This window comes from Aedes aegypti, chromosome 2, assembly GCF_002204515.2.
Source record: "Aedes aegypti strain LVP_AGWG chromosome 2, AaegL5.0 Primary Assembly, whole genome shotgun sequence".
NCBI classification, from domain to species: Eukaryota; Metazoa; Arthropoda; class Insecta; order Diptera; family Culicidae; genus Aedes; species Aedes aegypti.
This window is the reverse complement of record NC_035108.1, coordinates 122642364-122659911: the sequence shown is the minus strand read 5'-3', so window position 1 is coordinate 122659911 and position 17548 is coordinate 122642364. Positions and strand designations below refer to the sequence as shown.

Genomic DNA, 17548 nt, shown 5'->3' with positions numbered 1-17548 from the left:
TAGGCGCCTTTTGGAATTTGTACGTATGTAGTCCTTCACGTTTTTTCGCATCTTGCACGAAAGTTTTGGATAGAATCAGTTTCTTCGGCACATCTCGAACTGAACTGTTGAAATTCCTCTTGAAAGCTTGAACTACCCCATTACGCGTGGGTTATTATGGGTGAAATCATGAAAAAAATCCACGTGCTCGGCTGGGATTCGAATCCAAGACTCTTGTATGCTAGACGAGCGCTTTACCAACTAAGCTACCGAGCCACTTGGTGACCCAATAACTTAGAAGGTTACAAGTTTCGAATTCAAATCCCCATAGATTTTCATAATCCATGTCCATCAATCTCATGTATACTACACACGCGCGCAGACCGAGTGCGATATCACGGTGCCCCGACAGACCGTTATTATGTAAAAAAAATTGTCCATCAAATCTGAGTTCAGGGCTCGATTCCTGAGGTAATTCTACACCTCTGAGCCAATTTAAAAAAAAAAATCCCTATGACGAATCTCAAGAAATCTTGTTTCAAAGTTTTTGACTTGAAAATTTAATATAATCCATATTAAAATTACATAAAAACACTGAAACCCCTACAAAAACCGTCAAAAAAGTTGGCCAAACGGTTCTCAACTAGTATATAATTGTTACCGTTGTTATAATAATAAATATTTACAACTAAATTAACTTACCACAGTGGCTTAAGAATGTTTTTACATGGCTTAAACCAGTATGAGTATGCTTAATTTACTACAATAAAATCTAAGAAATAAATTTTAATGTAATATTGATGTTTTGTTCGATGAACGTGAATAATTCAATGCTGAATATTATTTATTTACTACTTATTTTTCGACTTTTACACTAAGTGACCAGCCCACTTAGGTTTTCTGTATTTATTATGCTTAATAAAATTTGCTTCTTTGTATATCTGGTACTACTCTTGATGTTTACGTCTAGTTTTCCACCGAGTATTGCACCCAGCATTTTACGAATCTGTTCTACATTCTCAGCCACAACAGGATTTTAACTACACGGAACCATGATTTTCATGCCACAAGTGTTCGAAGATTAACAAAGTCTTTAACAACTTCAAACAAATCTCTAATTAGAACTCCTTAACCAGGGTGTCTACTCATTTACTGAAATGAAATTCCCTGAGATTTCCAGGTTTTTCCAGGTTAAAAATAAAATCAATTCCAGGTTGTAAACATTGTTCAAAATACATAAATGATTGGCGAATCTTTCATTATACATGACTTTTTTTAAAGTGCTCCAAAGCACTTGAACAAAAAAAAACGATAAATTTCGAAGTATTTTTCATTTTGATGAACAAAAAAATTATTATCAGTTTGTTCTAAACGTGTAGGTGAACAACATCAGAATAAAACAAAACTTGATAATTTTTTTTTATCTCTACAAAAAATATCAAAAGATCTGTAAAAGCGCCTTTAATCATCATAATCAGATATGAAGAAAAAAGTCTATTCGAAGTTAAGGGAAAAACCTTTTCCCAGAAATGGGATTCTGAATTATGGACATCAGCGATACACCCACAAAATTTGTCTAGAGGGCGTTTTGCATTTTTTTTAGATTTTGTCTTGTGGTAGCGTTGAATCGTCTTAGAAATGGATTTTTAAATACCTGTTGCCTGAAAAAAAAACGAACATGAAACAAAAAGAGACCATACATTAATTATGAATACAAAAAGAAACCCAACATGAACCACCTCATAGGATTGTGGTTCCTCATTTGAACGGAAATTCCTCTAAGAATTATTTTAAGACTTTTTTGGAGTCCCATGACGTTACGACAAGTATTACTACTAGTTTTAATGTGGATTTCTTTCACATCTTACTCCAACGATCTCTGCAGGAGTTTGTTTTGTGATTTTTCAAGAACTATCTACGAAATTCTTCCAAGAACATAGTTTTGGATACCTCGAAGAGCTCAATCTGGAGTTTTTCTGGGGATAACCATAGAAACTACTTCGGAAATTCCATCACCATTGAAGATATTTTCTAAGGAAGTCTCATGTTCTCAAGATGTATATCTATTATTTTTCCAATGATTTCCCTGCCTAGGACTTTCTCCAGCATTCCCATTTAGAGCATCTCCAAAATTCAAAATTCATTCAGGCATTCCTGTTTTTTTCTCAAAGAAATCTGAAACAAATTTTCTAGTCATTCTTCCAGAATTTTCTCAAGGAAAATGTCAAGAATTTGATTCAGATTTTTATGAGGAAATTTTAAGGAATAACCGCGTGGAATTTTTTGAGGATTTCTTGGAAAAGTTCATATAAGATTTCATCGATTAATGCCTGAATGAAGACATTTTGAGCAATTTCTGAAAGTAATCGTGGCTTAAGTTTTTATAGAATACATATGAAAAATGAAAATAAAAATCGGCGTAATCGATACTATGAAATAAACCTTTGTGGAAGAACTTCGTTAGGATATGTGGTATATCTCATAGAAGTAATAACTGGAAAAATCGGTGAATTAATCAGTGGAGAAACAATTGAAGGAAATCCTGGGATAATAATCACTGTCATTTTTTTTCAGCGATTTGTGTGAAAATTGGTAATATGAAGGTAATAATGTTGCAGTGATCTACGATTTTCTTGACAAAATTTGTGAAGGAATTCATTTGAGTATCCCTTGAAAAATTACTAGTAGCATCCCTTGAGAAGTTCATAAAGGTGTTCCAAATCACTAGAATACCTGAATCATTCCTTGAAATTTCTTCCAGAACTTATGGAACAGTCGAAAAACATTTCTGTAAACAAATTTAGAATGTTTTCAACCAAGTTTCATATGCTCATGAACGACGCCCAACTGTAAATGGGAACTGTACTTGTCTTTGCCAACTTTCTAATCTTAAGTTAGGATTAGAGCTAGTTAAGCAGTTAAGATAAGGATGCAATATCTGAACATGTTTTATGTTGGATAAATAAAAATCGTTAAACAATTTAAGAACTGAACATATCTATTAGCTTCTTAACAGCGGCGCAGCCGAAAATGTTAATGATTGAAAAGATTTTCTACCACAAAAAAAAGAACATATTCTACCTTGTATTACTGATTCAAAATAAAACTGTGCGCCGTGTGTTGGTGCTGTCTCGCTCTCTCTCTCACGGGCAACTTGAAAACAGGGCGCACAGTAAAAGTCAAACGTTTTATAGCATGCATAGGCTCCAGGGTTTATTCCAAAAATCGTTCCTCGTAGTATCTTGAATATCTCGTTAGCAATAAGCAATACCTCTAGGTATTTTTCGATATTGCAACTTTGTTATCCAACCAAAACTGTTTTATACATTGTGCCTTAGACCAATAACAAGACATGAGCCTATCCGGATGTTCCGACATCGATTCCGGTAGGCCTTAATTAGGGTGCTGATTGACTTTTCGGTACCAGACAGAGTATTCTGACGTTTCGAAATTCATGGTTTCAACTGGGACAAAGTCTGCTTCTCGCGTATTATTCTTGTGAGCATCTCCGCATATATGAATTGTGAGCACCATTTTTGCATCGTGTGACAAGCAGTTTTGAGTCAAACACATAAATATGATATCATATTTATTTTAAACAAGTCTTAAAATAAATATGATATATTTGTAGATCCTAGAATATCCTTTGCAGAGCAGGTTTTCTGCAGAGAGGTCATAATTTGTTTCCAAAGAAAACCCGATAATATCGGAACAACATTAATTTTAATAGTCTCAGGCTTTTGAAGAAATTCTTAGGAGAATTTTGAAAGGAACCTTAGGAGAAATCACCGGTATCCTAAAGGAATCTTTGGAGGAATTTCAGGAGAAATCGATGCATAAACGCGTGGAGAAATTACTGCAGTAAGAAACCCTTGAGTAGTTATTGAAAAAAAACTCTATCCCTGGAGAAATTCCTAGAAAAATTCTAGATAGAGTCCCACGAGGAATGCCTGAAAGTATTCCTGGAGCAATCTTTGGTGGAATTCCTGAAAGAATCATAGGAGACAATCCAGGAGTCTACTTATTGGTCCAATTGTGCAACTATTTATAAACAATCAAATCATTATCGATTTTCTTCCAAAAACCGGTTTACGATTTCGATAAACTTAGGCAATTGCTGACAACTTTTGTTCTAGCCCTTTTTGTGTGGAGCCTTTTTTTGTCATTTAAAACATTGAAAAATGTAGTGGGCAGGAAGAGGTTAAGCAAAATGTTATGAGAAAAACCACTATTATTTGAGATAAAAAAACGACACCCTTTCCCATAAAAAATATGAATGAAACGAACAATCGTGAACGATTACGTAATATCACATTCTTAGCGGTGAATTATTCATTACAAGTCAATCGACTTGCACTGTGTTCTCAATTCATTGCATTCACATTCCACAGCACAGGGCTTGTCCAACAAATCACAGCGCGATGACCGCCTTTTGAAGGACTGAGTCATCCAAGATTGGACGCGTGCCGCTTGGACCAAATACGAGGTCAAACAAGCGTGGTCTCCCAACAGCCTGGATTTATCGAACAATAAATAATCCGAACCAACAGCTAAAAATATGCTTTCCGCGCTGTGCTCGGCGACAACAATATAGAGAAAACACCCATTATTCATCGCAAATTCCGAGTAATGGTGCAACGGCAGCCCAAGTCACCCATCCATATGTGCTTGCTCGATTATTTAGCGAGCTATGGCTGGATGGCTCTCTGACCAAACAAAAATCTCCAACCCCAAAGCATACCTCTACAGCAGGGGTTCCCAACCGGTTTGAAGCAACGACCATTTTTCAAGTTCCACAAACATCCCGCGAACGTCTTAAGAAGTAAGATCTTGAAGATTAATTGAAACAATTGATTTTATTCCGGTCTATGTTTGTGCAATGCGATGTCTTTTATAAATTCCATCAGGGAAACCCAGTAAAAATCGAAATCCTAGTTCAAATCTCAGCTATGAAGACAGAAATCGTTAAATTGTCGATAGGGATCCGCGGACCACCCGTTGAGAAACCCTTTTCCACCCAACAGCAGTGAGTCACCACCGCTAATAACCGCTGAAACTGCAACCTTCCACTTCCACGCGTCGCAGCACCGTTCTCAACCGTCAATGCCGCCAATTCATCAGAGCTCTGCGCCAGATTTACCTTGAAATAGCGGCACAGCTTTCAGTAGCCGCCCGGAATGTTGTCGCAAACAGCATACCTCCGGTATCCACGTAGACTAGCTTTGATCTTCTGATCGTTGCTACACACACCTTCCGCAACAATCACCACCACTATAATACCGAACCCTGACTAGGTAAAAGGTACTCCTCAGACACCACCACTAAAGAGCTTCCCGATGTAAGCGCAGAAGACAGCAGCGCTTTAAAACAGGCTCTCTTTCTCCAGCGAACACTCCGGTCAACGATCAAATCACACAAAGAAAACTTCCTTCTTTCCTCCAATTCTTATGCATTCGCTTTTAATCTCACCTTCCAGAGGTTCTTCTTCGTCGTCTTCTCGGTTTCTTCGACTCAACCGTATTGACACAATGGACTTTTATTATCATTCTTCATTCCTCTTTCAACTCCACCAACACTACACTTGTACACGTTGCTGCCTTCCACTTCATCCAAGTTTGGAGAACGCCTTGAATCGAACACTTTAGATCCCAACTGCCTTTACATCCGAGGAACACTTTTAGCTTTCCACGTCGTCACTTACTCACTCCACTCATTCAGGTATTGGAGGACGATGTTCTGAATTACGGACAAACCTTCGCCAAACTCCATTCAACAGCAATTACAAATTCATCACACAGAACTGCCCAATAACTCGTGTAGAAGCGAAGAAAGCGGCCCCAAATGGCTACCAATTTAATTCCACGCAATCCAGCAACGATTATGTGATGGGGGGGAGGGACTGGACAGGGGGTTTGTGTCCGCACTTACTGCCCTTCTCTCTGGTCGTCACACAAGCACCGTTCTTTTTGCGTTACGCCCGTCCGTTTATGACCGTTCGCTCGCGCAACACCGACTCAACTGACGAGGGCCGACGGGCGAGGCAAGCGAGTTGGTTAGTCGGCTATGCATCTCACCATAAGCAAGTCACTATAGTTGCGTTGAAGCAACAGATCGATCCGTTTACTCCGGTGGAACTGTACACACGACGGCACACGCTGCTGTACCTGTGTGAGAGATGGGTGAGATGAGAGGGCACTATGGCTTATCAGGTGGCCAATAATCAAAAAAGTGATGTGCCCCAAATTTCAATACTTGTTCGCCATTTCATTGTAAACATGTCTGCTAAGAAATCCCCAAAATATTAGGGCATTATTTGCATTGCACACTCAGATATGAGGTGCCAAAGTTGAGCCTATGGAGAAAAATTTGTTTTTATTAACAAAAACTATGGTTTACTCAAATGAATATAACTTTTTTTCTATAATACTTACGTAAAATGTTTTCACACCATTTGAAAGCTTACAAAAATGGCTTCCTCGAACAATAAAAACAATAAAAAAAAGCTTCAAAATAGTGGATTTTATGATGTTTTTTTATAAAGCGGTTAAAAAAATCGAATAAGTTTATAGTTAACACATCGAGTACTTTTTTGTCCCAAGTTGTCCCAGGCTTAAATTCAGTTCCAAGGGTACTTTGAGATGTAAACTAAAGGATCGTGAAGAATTTAGCTGCACAAATTTGCACTTTTTTAATATAAGGCTTTTTGAATTTTTATAATATTTTTAACCATTTTCTATTGAAAACAGCTAAAAACTAATTCAGAAAATAACTTAATTTCGCTAAATCATTCAAATCATCATTTCTATGTAAGTTTTAATATTTATAATGGTTTTCACAACGTTAATCGCATAAATGGCTTATATGCATTATAAATAACAAAGTTTAATATTTCGCTATAGGCCCTATTCAAAAGTTATTCTCGAAAACTTGTTTTTGAAAATAAAACATCAAATTTGTATCACAAAACTCATAAATACGATATGAGATGGAAAAAATATTTTTGGCCGCCAGTCTGTATGGAAACCGCCCATAGTGGAGGGTTTCCGTTCTCTCGGCTTCCACCCCGGGAAAATCCGTTCCGCCCGTCCGTCCCCGCTGAGGGATGTGTTGGTTCCAACAGTGATGCCATGCGGTTGTCCAAATTACGGCAGATACAGGATGCAGTATAAAATCCAAGAATAAGGTCGCCATGGAAAGTTATCATTATTTGATGTGGTTTAGTAAATCTCAAAAGCGATTTGAATGATTTTAATTCGGGATTTGTTTATTTGATTCTGGAGAACAGTGTATCGTTTACAGCACCTGGTTACAGGTATCGTCTCAGGCATCGCTTTTCCAGCATTTGATTTGACGGTTGGAAGAGACATGAGCTATAGATAGGACCTTCTTCAGCATCGTGTAAAAATCTGCAGCTCTCTGGACGCAGCGCTTTTAAAAAAGTGAACTGGATTAGATCAAAACACTTCAGTACCGCAAGGTAGTGGTACTTGAACTGCTTATTTTCATTATCTACATTAATGACCTGAGGGAACTGACCTCTAGTTCCAAACTATCCTTTGTCGACGACCTAACATTTTTTTCCGAATAATATCTTCTCCAGCTGACTGTTTCGATATTCAAGCTGATAATAATCTATTGCTAGTTTGGGGGTACCTATTGACGCAAAGCTCCAGTTCAATGAACATATCAACAACATTCTCGGTGCTGGGCTGTATACGTCGGCATGCATCCTAATTTAGCGATGTATACTGCCTAAAGACGCTGTTCTGTTCGCTAGCTCGCAGCATTTTAGAGGTACTATGCCTCACCAGTTTGGTCGCCTTATTATGCAACGCATACTTTGATCATCGAGCGAATGATTCTCAAAATCTTTCTTTCTACCCTGATTGTTGCAAACTGATCAACCTAGAAACTCTTTCAGCCCGTTGTACCAAATTACAAAGATTATTTCTCGAACACTTTTTCAAATAGACGTAAGTCACTCTCAACTCTAGTTGAGATAATCAACTTCGAAAATTTATTATCTGATTTTAATTACTATTTAAAGCCTGAACGGATTTCTACAATATGAATACGCCTATACTATAACAATTGTAAAGGAGTTGCGTTTTGCTTTCATCAACAGAAATACGCCCTTATCATAAGTCACACTGACAGCATGAGCGTTACTTTCGTCAAAGCGTTACGCTATTTGATCATCCAGTTGTTTACTTGCGTCCTCATGTTTAGTCAATTGTCAAACGTAAACATTACTTACGACAGAATGAAATCAAACAAAAACGTTTTGTTTGTGTACTCAATGTCAACATAAATAACAGTGAGCTAATTCTTGTTGTGTTGAATGCTGGTCGAAACCGTTTTAGTTAGGGTTTCTACTGGTTATAGTTCTTATTCGAGTACGCTAAGGATTGAATCCAATAGCCAGCAACACCCAAGATCTTGATGAAATTGCAGCTCATGTTCAATTACAGATGCACTCACACTCGACGAACAATCCAGTTGAAAGCTGGCATTTTCGAAAAGTAAAAATAAGGGATTTCACCCAAAGGCATGTGCTGGGGCTAGGTGCGCTGTGTTGCATACCAGTTCTACTACCCAGTATGCCCGACATTAGATACAAAGATTGATTCGCCTGTAGAATTCCGGTTTTCAACCGGAGACGCGATGTCTCAATGAAATTTAATAATTGGGAACTTAACCGATCAATCTTAGTGCTTGCAAATATAATCCACCCATAATTTGCGATAGCAGGGCTGGTAGCAGGTGTCGTTTTAGACTCGGACTAAATCTATTAAAAGTTTGTTTTAAACGGAAGGTCTCTAAAGTCTTTATTTTAACCAAAATAAAATCATTTTTCTCAATTCTGCTTGCAGTGAATCCTGCTGATAAATGTTAGCGGTTCCAAAAAAACCTCCAGAGACTATTATGCGACTATTTCACAGGATCTTCAGTAATTTCTTCCCAGATTCCTCGAAGGACAGCTTCAGAAATTCTGCTAATGATTTCTTTAGAAATTATTCCTGGCGTACTTTCAGGGACTCATTCAGAGATTTCTCTAGGAATTCCTCGAGTGGTTTATCCACCAATTCTTCTAGCGGTGTTTCAAGGAACGCTTAGAGGAATTTATTCATAATATGCTTAAGGAAATTCTTGACAACTTCAACCTCCAGTATTTCCAAGAGACTATCTCAAGATAGTCCAGATAATTTTTTTTAATATAATCCTTAAAGGTTCATGGAAGGTCGAAGTCCCTCCACAAATTGCTGTAAGAATATCCCCTGCATTTCATTCAGAGATTTCTCGTTTAGTTCTTCCAATCAATTTTTCGGGATCTTAATGGATTATTTAAAAGTTCATTTAAGGGTTCACACCAGCTTAAGGACTGTTCATTTTATAAAGTGGACACCTCGTGCATGCTGTATCTTTTTAATTTATCAATGAAATTTCAATCGGTTTTCTGCACATCGTTTGACTAGTATTGTACAATGTTGTGATAATAAAAATTCTCCAAAATTAATAAAATTTCACACGAATATGGAACAACCATTAGAACGGTCGATTTTTGGAGGTTATCAAAATCAATGATTGTTAGAAATTGGCTGTAAAATTCGACAATTTATATTTTTTATTTTCAAAAAGGGCTTGTTCTTCGAAAGTATCATCAACTAGAAGCCTGATAAAAAAAATCAAGTTATTTTTGGAACAACAATTTTACAGATATAATAACATCATTTTCCCCCTATATTTTTAGAGAAAACCATTTTAAAATTGAAGGGGATCGGTAGGAGTAGATTTTTTTTTGGTTAAAAGTACGTCCTGACGGAAGTCTTAATATAGTATTAATATGAAAAATGACTTACGCCTTCATAGAGTTACTTATTAAGTCCCCAGGTGACATTTAAAGCACAATAGATACACAATTGCTTTATTCTTAGAAGACCTTTCAAAGTACATTGACAATCATCAAAATTGGCAACACTGCTGTAATAAAATCGACTTCATTTTGCACCTATTATTTTTGTAACATGTTATTCTGAGATTACCAATTGAAATTTTCGGAGAAAACCATTTACAATTTGCTGCAGATCGATAAATATGCGTACACGAAAGGATGGTGTATCAGCAAATTTGGCCATAAATGGGTGCATCACTAAAGTTACCTAATGTCAGAGAATGGTGGAATATAGTTGATTTTTTTTAAAGCTATACCTTTTGTAGAATAGTAAAGGATACAAACATACAATATGTTCATAAAAATTAGGATTTTTGTTTTGCGAAAAATAATGTTAAACTTTGACAAACAGCTTTTCTTAGGAGTTTTTGGAAAAATTATTTGGCTCTTCAACCAAAAACATTTTCTAAGATCTTATATTTTAATAGTATTGTAGAATAATAGTTGAACGATTCACAGAAAACCGATTACGATTTTATCAATAAATAAAAAAGATATAGCAAAAACAAAGTGTCCACTTTATAAAATGAACAGTCCTTATGAGCCAATGCACAAGTTCGCACGTTTGAGCGATGCTGTAATCACGCGTTGCCATGGTCACATAAATAAGACGGCTTCGCTCAAACGTCAAATAATGAACTCGTGCATTGGTCCCAACTATAGTCATAATTCCAGTCATGCATCCCATCATTGATGTACCATTTTTTTCCATGGAATTCGTCCGATAATTTTCAAGGGATTCCCCAACAAACATTTTCACGGCATAAGAGTTGAAACAATGACTTTAAAACATATTTCAGCTAAATAAACTATTACTTAGCTACGGATGTTTGTTGGGTCCTGTGGGATGTTGTCCAAAGATTTGATATTTTTTTTTAATATCCCTTAATTCAGAGAACTTTGTGAGAGTAATTCAAGAATTACTTGGAAACTTAAATTTTATAATTTTATTAGATGTTACAGGGGAAAAAATCTGTGGTAAAAATTACTAGTTTAGCTGACTACACCCATACATGAAACCACCATGGAATTTCAGACCAATTTACTATGACAGAAATATTTTACAACAATCTGATTTCGACTACAGACATGGTAAAATCAAGTACATTTCTGGTCTGCTGAAAATTGCTGGTGCGAGCGCTTAAGTTAACCCCCTAAAATGGTAGTTTTTACCGCACATATTTTTTGCGTGTACTTTACAATTTCCTTCTGAAACACCTCCTGGATTTAAAAAAAAAAATTCTTTAAATCTTTGACTTCTTTCTGGAGACATCCCTGTAAAGTTAGTAGAGTTCCTTGGGAAATTTCTCAAAGAACTTCTGATAGAAATTCTGAACAAATCTAAGGAAAAATCTTTGTAGGAATTCCTGAAGAAATTCTCAGAGAAATTTGTGATTGAAATCTTTAAGAAACCCTGAAAGACATTTTTTAGAAAATCTCTGGAGATAATACTAGTTCAGAAGGTGTTCTAAACAAGAAACTTGGAAGGAGTCCTAGAGAAAAAGATGATAGAATAGCTGGGTAAATTAAAGTAGGATTTTCTTGAAAAAATTCTGAAAGATTGTTTGGAGGAATTCCAGATGTAATCTCTGATATAACTTCTGTTTTTATCCCTAGAAAAATTCCCGAAGGTATCTAAAGCAAAACTTTTGGAGGGATTCCTTAAAAAGTCCGTAAAAAACACTGAATTAATTCCTTTGAAGAATGGGCTATACGATAGCTCATAATCAGTGTTGTGAAAAACTCAATTTCTCACAACTCACGCTTGAGATTTTTCATGCGTGAGTTGTAAATCATGCAACTCAGCAGTCAAAAAATCATGGATGAGTTGGCTCACCTTTTTAACTCATTGTCTCGTATTTCCACAGTTTACTCACACACGGCAATAATTTCTTGTTAGTATGGTAAAATTATGTTAATCCTTTCTAACGTAAACAACAACATTCGGGTTTCACGAGTTTTTGCCGGGTTTTGCGACTGAATCATTTTTTACGTTTAGAGTTGATTGAGTTGATTTTTCATCAAAATCTCAAGCGTGAGATTTGCGAAGCAGATCTCTAATGAGTTTGCTCTCACGGGAGAGCGTATTGATTGAGATTTTGAGTGTGAGTCTATCAACACTGCTCATAATTATCAAACTTTAACAATCTTGATTTACACCTTCCCCAAATTTGTTCATTTTGATTCCCAGAAGCTACTGTGAAAATATGAACGAAATCCGTCAACGGACCTTGAAGTTTGTATAGAAAAAATCGACCAAATATGTGGGAAAACGATTCCAATCACATTTTCGACCAAAGATGGCGCTGTTGTCAATGAGTTTCTTTCATTATTGATTAGAAGATTCTCGAATCAGTTTGCCCTTTTAGACTCCTTTCGATGATGTCCCTCTTTCTAGTTCCCTTTGATGGATTTCGCTCAAATTTCCACAGTAGCTCTTGGGGGTACAAACGGACAAATCAAGGGAGTGGTGTAACAAAGATTTTTACAGTTCCACCTTAACAGTCGAATATCTGAATCAATAGTACCGCAATTCGAGGTGTCGGGAAAACGCGGAAATTATCAATCGGCAAAGATCCTGGACCGGTGTGATTAGAACCCACGACCCTCAACTTGTTCTTCCTGGATAGCTGAAAAACAAGTGCAATTTTCTGTTTCTCAATGTATTTATAGTTCATCATTGTGATCAAAATTCGAAATTCAATAGGATTGATATAATTTAGGGTTTTATTATTTTCCCTTAAGTGCGGATCATTAACATCTTCCCCTATTTTGGGTTGCCCACAACAGTCAAACTCGATTCTTATCCTGATACCTGCGTAGTTTTGAAAACCATCACTGATGCTAGCTCTTCAGTAACACTGGTTCAGAGTACTCCATTTCCTTGAAAACTACTCTCTCTTATAGTTACAACAGTGAAGATTTCATCTGCTAACTGGTAATTTACCATAACAGTATGCTCATGATTGATTCGTTCAGTTGCATCAGGTATGGCATTGAAGATTCTGCGAGGTGGTACCCAAGCTGTTGGTAATGCTGAGCTCGTCCATCCTAAATATTGTAGGTTTTCAACAAGTGAAAACAGGTAATGCATGATGTCCTTCCAAAAAACCTGAGAAAAAAGTTGAACTTAAAAATAGTGTCGAAGCCTTCAACACAGTTGGTGCTTCTGTTATCGAAAAATGCAAATTATTACTCTCTATGTCCGGATAACAAACCGGCACCGAAATTGTTTTTCAGCAGCATCTTCGACAAATCTTTCCACAATAATACAATATTTAACTTACCATGGTATTTCGAAACTGAGATCTCGCATTTTCACTTGTTTATTTTTGTTTAGTTTGACAAAAATAATAGCCGGCGACAGAACGACGAAAGTCGGTGCACTACAATGTTTTTTTTTCATGACATTCGTTGTTTTCGTTCGAGCGAATCTATGCTGTCAGTTGATTTGATGGATTCGTCGATTTGAAACCAAAAGGGTGTATGCACGAAATGGTATAATAGGGATGTTCAGTCGTTTTGCAAATTTTATTTTAAAAATCCTAATGAGCGATTTTTTGAAAAAAATCTTAAAATACCATAATTATTGCTTATTTAGCAGCCGATTGCAATGAAAAACTGATTTGTTCATATTTTTGGACTTACGTTCATTTGAAAAAGTATTCGAGATTTATCTTTGACCTTATAGCAGGTGATACGTCCGTTGAAAAAAACGAAGGTGGTTTCTAGTTTAACGTCTTTTCTATTTGGTGGTTGGACATAATGAATTGAAAAAAATATTTGTTCTGTCAAGGCCAACATTTCATGGATTTGATGTAACATCTCCCGCTTTAGAATAACAAATATCATTGAAGTTTTGACGGAAGCCTAAGCAATCGTCTAGGTCGATCGGAAACTTCCGGCTCGTCCTTTGGAGTTGGCTCAGGTAAAGCTGGCACTTCTTCGAGTGGAATTTGATAATGAACAGCATTTAGTTCTTGAACGTTGATTGAGGGTAATTCGGCAAGTTCCTGTGGCAGATCAAATTCGTCAAAGAAAATGGAAAGTGGTGATTCATGACAGCTTGGTATTTCTGCTTCAACTCTTTTTTTCAGTTGATTGATGTGAGAACGGATTAATCGCTTGCCTTGGTTCAGTAATACGTTGTAGTTGACCTTTCCAATCCGTTCGATGATTACAGCAGGCATTAAGGACCACCCGGATAAAAACGTATCATTCAGTGAATGGAATAAACCATTAATGTACAATATAACGTATTGGATACAATACAGCGTATTGTAATTGAATGTCGAAGCAATATTATTCATGTTTTGATATACAATTCAAAAACAATATAATATATTGTAACAGAACATTGTATTGTTTTTAATTGGTTTTATATATTACAATTTTGGTCAAATTCCTATTTTCGCGTAAAACAACTGTTGCTTTTTTCTATGTAGCTTTGCTGAAAGAAATGAACAAAACAAGTTCAAAAAGCAAGAAATGTTGGGGGGAAAATATTTAAAAAATAAAAATAAGTAGTTATTTAGAGGACACGTGACATTAGCTGTAACGACGAATGCAACCATGATACAGTTTGTTGAATTGTTTTTGTATTGTACAACAATACTCGAATTGCTTATCAAGACAATACATAAACAATATATCGTATTGTATTTTCAAAATGTTTGTATGAGAAAATATCTATATTTGTATTGTTACGATACTTAACCACCCATACATTATATTGCAAAAATCTCATACACCATACAGTGAACTGTTCAAAACAATATATTGTACTGTAATTGTATTGTCATTTTCCAATATACTGTATTGTATTTCCAATATATTGAATGGTACTGTTTCAATACGTTATATTGTTTTTGTATTGTATTTTTTATCCGGGCAATGAATTGGCTTGGTGGACTTGGGCATACACCGTATCACCTCGGTCGAAGTTCCTATGGTCTCGTTCTGTAGCATTGCTCTGGCGTTCTGTTTCCTCGGGGTTCTGACGTATGGGCTATCTAGAGGTTTCAATAGAGCTGCCACCGTCCGCATTGGCCATTCTAGCATCTTAGGAGGTGACTGTCCTCCGAGATCTTGTGTTGAAGTGGAGCGGTATACGGTGAGAAAAGTGTGCAGTGCATCTTCAAGGGACTCTCCAACCGCACGAATTTTCTTCACGCTTCTCTTCACGGTGTCCGCAAACCCGTTTGAATGGGGGTGCTACGGAGCCGTACGGATGTGACGAATTCCAAAAATTCTGGAACCCTGAACCGGTAAATTGTGTTCCGTTGTCACTTACCACGGTCTCGGGGATTCCAAACGTTGTGAACATCTGCTTGATGAGCTTAATCATCGTTTTTGCCGATATTGATTTGGTCAGCACTACTTCAGGCCATCTAGTGAAAGGATCAACGACCACCAGAAAGTAGTTACCATCTACCGGTCCGGCGTAGTCTATGTGAATGCGGGACCACGGTTTTTCAGGAGTAGGCCATGGCTATGACTTCGTCTTGACAGGAGCCTTGACAGCAGTAGCACAATGAACGCAGTCGGACAAAATCTTCAATTTCACCATCTATTCCGGGCCAGTACACGTAGTTGCGGACGATTGATTTCATTCGCACCACGCCAGGATGACCACGGTGGAATTGATTGAGCAGGCGTCGTCGAAAAGTCTCCGGAACGATCAATCTTTCCTTGTACAGTACGCATTCGCTAATTATGCCGAGAGATTCACGTCGGTTGGGCTTCTTCCTTGGAAACAGGTGGCCGCTTTCAAGCTTCCGTTCGGCAACTTGACGATTACGGCTCCAACTGCTGTCTTCGATGCGTCTGCAGCAACCACAATTGGTAACTCAAGAGTCGGTTGGATTTCAGCACATGCTTGAATTTTTCGAAAGATCGCTGACAATCGGCAATCCAATTCCACTTGACGTCCTTCCGCAGTGGTTGATCCAAAGGGAGACGCAGGTCGTGAATGTTTGGAACAAACTTACCATAGTAGTTCACGGCTCCAAGAAACGATCGCAATTCAGAAATGTTCTGCGGTGGAGGAATTCTTGAAATGGTCTTCACTTTCTCCGGGTCTAGACGGATACCACTGCGGTCGGTAATGTGACATAGGTAGCAGACTTCAGTATGAAAAAACTTGTATTTTTGCATCTTCAGATGAAATTCCCAGTCCTTTAGCCTTTGTAGCACTGGGTTCAACGATTCAGCGTGTGACTTTCAATCTTTACCAGCAATGATGATGTTATCGATGAATGGACGGACTCCAGGAATGTCCGCAACGAGACTTTCAATCAGCCGTAGGAACCCGGCGCTGACTTGACACCTGGAGCTAGTCGGTTGAAGCGAACCAAACCTCTATGCGTTTTGCACCTGAAAGTTTAAAAAAATTCTGAAAAGTGAATTTTTTCTACTTTTCCAAATTAAATATTTTTTTCAGCTGGAACTGTCACATACAAAATGTAAGGGAAAATTTTCTCCGATAATATTTTTCTCTAAACAACAAAACGATGTTTTTAAGTGAAAATTCAACCAACGATTTACCGATCGATCAAATTTTTAGCACGATCGGTTTTTTTCTCTTTGTATTTATACTTCTTAAAATCCTAGATATGGCTTGGTTTAGTACCATATTTCAACACTGTTTCTTCAAAAGGGCTCAACTGATATAACACGATCGATTTATCTTCATCGCTCCTCCTTTTCTCGCTGATAACTTCACCAAATTGAAGAAATTCGTAATATTTCTCTTTTATGAAGCAAGATGTAGTGATTCTTTATCTTAACGCACAAAAACCGGATACGAAAAGTGAATAAGATTTCTGCAATAATGCAAAAAAGAGCACCGATGAAGAGAAATCGTTCAATGCAAGTAGGCCCTTATGCAGAATCAGTGACAATTTCACGGCATTGACACAAATTTTTAAAACTGTCGCGGCATTGACACAAATTTTTAAAACTGTTGTCAACTCTACTTCCTCCATCGATTCACCATAGACCACTAGGGTGATATCGTCGGCGAAGCCAACAATCTTAACGCCCGTCGGAAGGGGCATCCTTAGTAAATTCCATAACAGCGGGCCCAGGATTGAACCTTGAGGTACTCCCGCGGTAATTCTAACGCTTTTCTGCCCCTCCTCTGTGTCATACAGTAGAATCATACCATCAAAATAACTTTCTAGAAGCTTACACAACTGCACTGGTACTTTGAGGCGGTGAAGTGCGTGGTCTATCGCTTCCCAGCTTGCGCTGTTGAACGCATTCTTCACATCCAGAGTGACGACCGCACAGTAACGGATGTCGCTTCTTTTATGCTCGATTGCCACCTCAGCTGTCTGAACGACTGACTGGAGTAGATTTACCTTTCCTAGCATAGCATAGCATAGCATAGCATAGACTGACTGTACATGTCAATGGTTGCTACTCCGTGATTGATCGGAACTGGTAAGAATTGCACTACGATCCAAATGAATAAGGGATGGGAGTTTCCGCTTACTCTCGAAGTGCAATTTTAGCAGATCTAATATTATTGATCAATAACGGCGCCGGCCAAGTCCTTACAGTCAGTTGGGATGGGGAAGGAATGTTAGGGTGTAATGATTGTTGCTTCTAGAG

At 37.5% G+C, this 17548-nt stretch overlaps 1 protein-coding gene across 2 annotated transcripts in view; it reads right to left on the bottom strand.

Annotated features, from left to right (window-relative positions):
* Positions 1-17548, bottom strand: part of LOC5576270 (DE-cadherin) — a 53146-nt gene that overhangs the window by 29093 nt on the left and 6505 nt on the right. Inside the window, exon 1 of one of the 2 annotated variants that reach the window (XM_021842182.1) lies at positions 5120-6073. The exons of the other annotated variant lie outside the window; for it this stretch is intronic. The gene's annotated coding sequence lies outside the window, so the exon portion shown is untranslated. Of the gene's footprint in view, positions 1-5119; positions 6074-17548 lie in introns of those variants that run through there. 2 annotated transcript variants of the gene reach the window in all.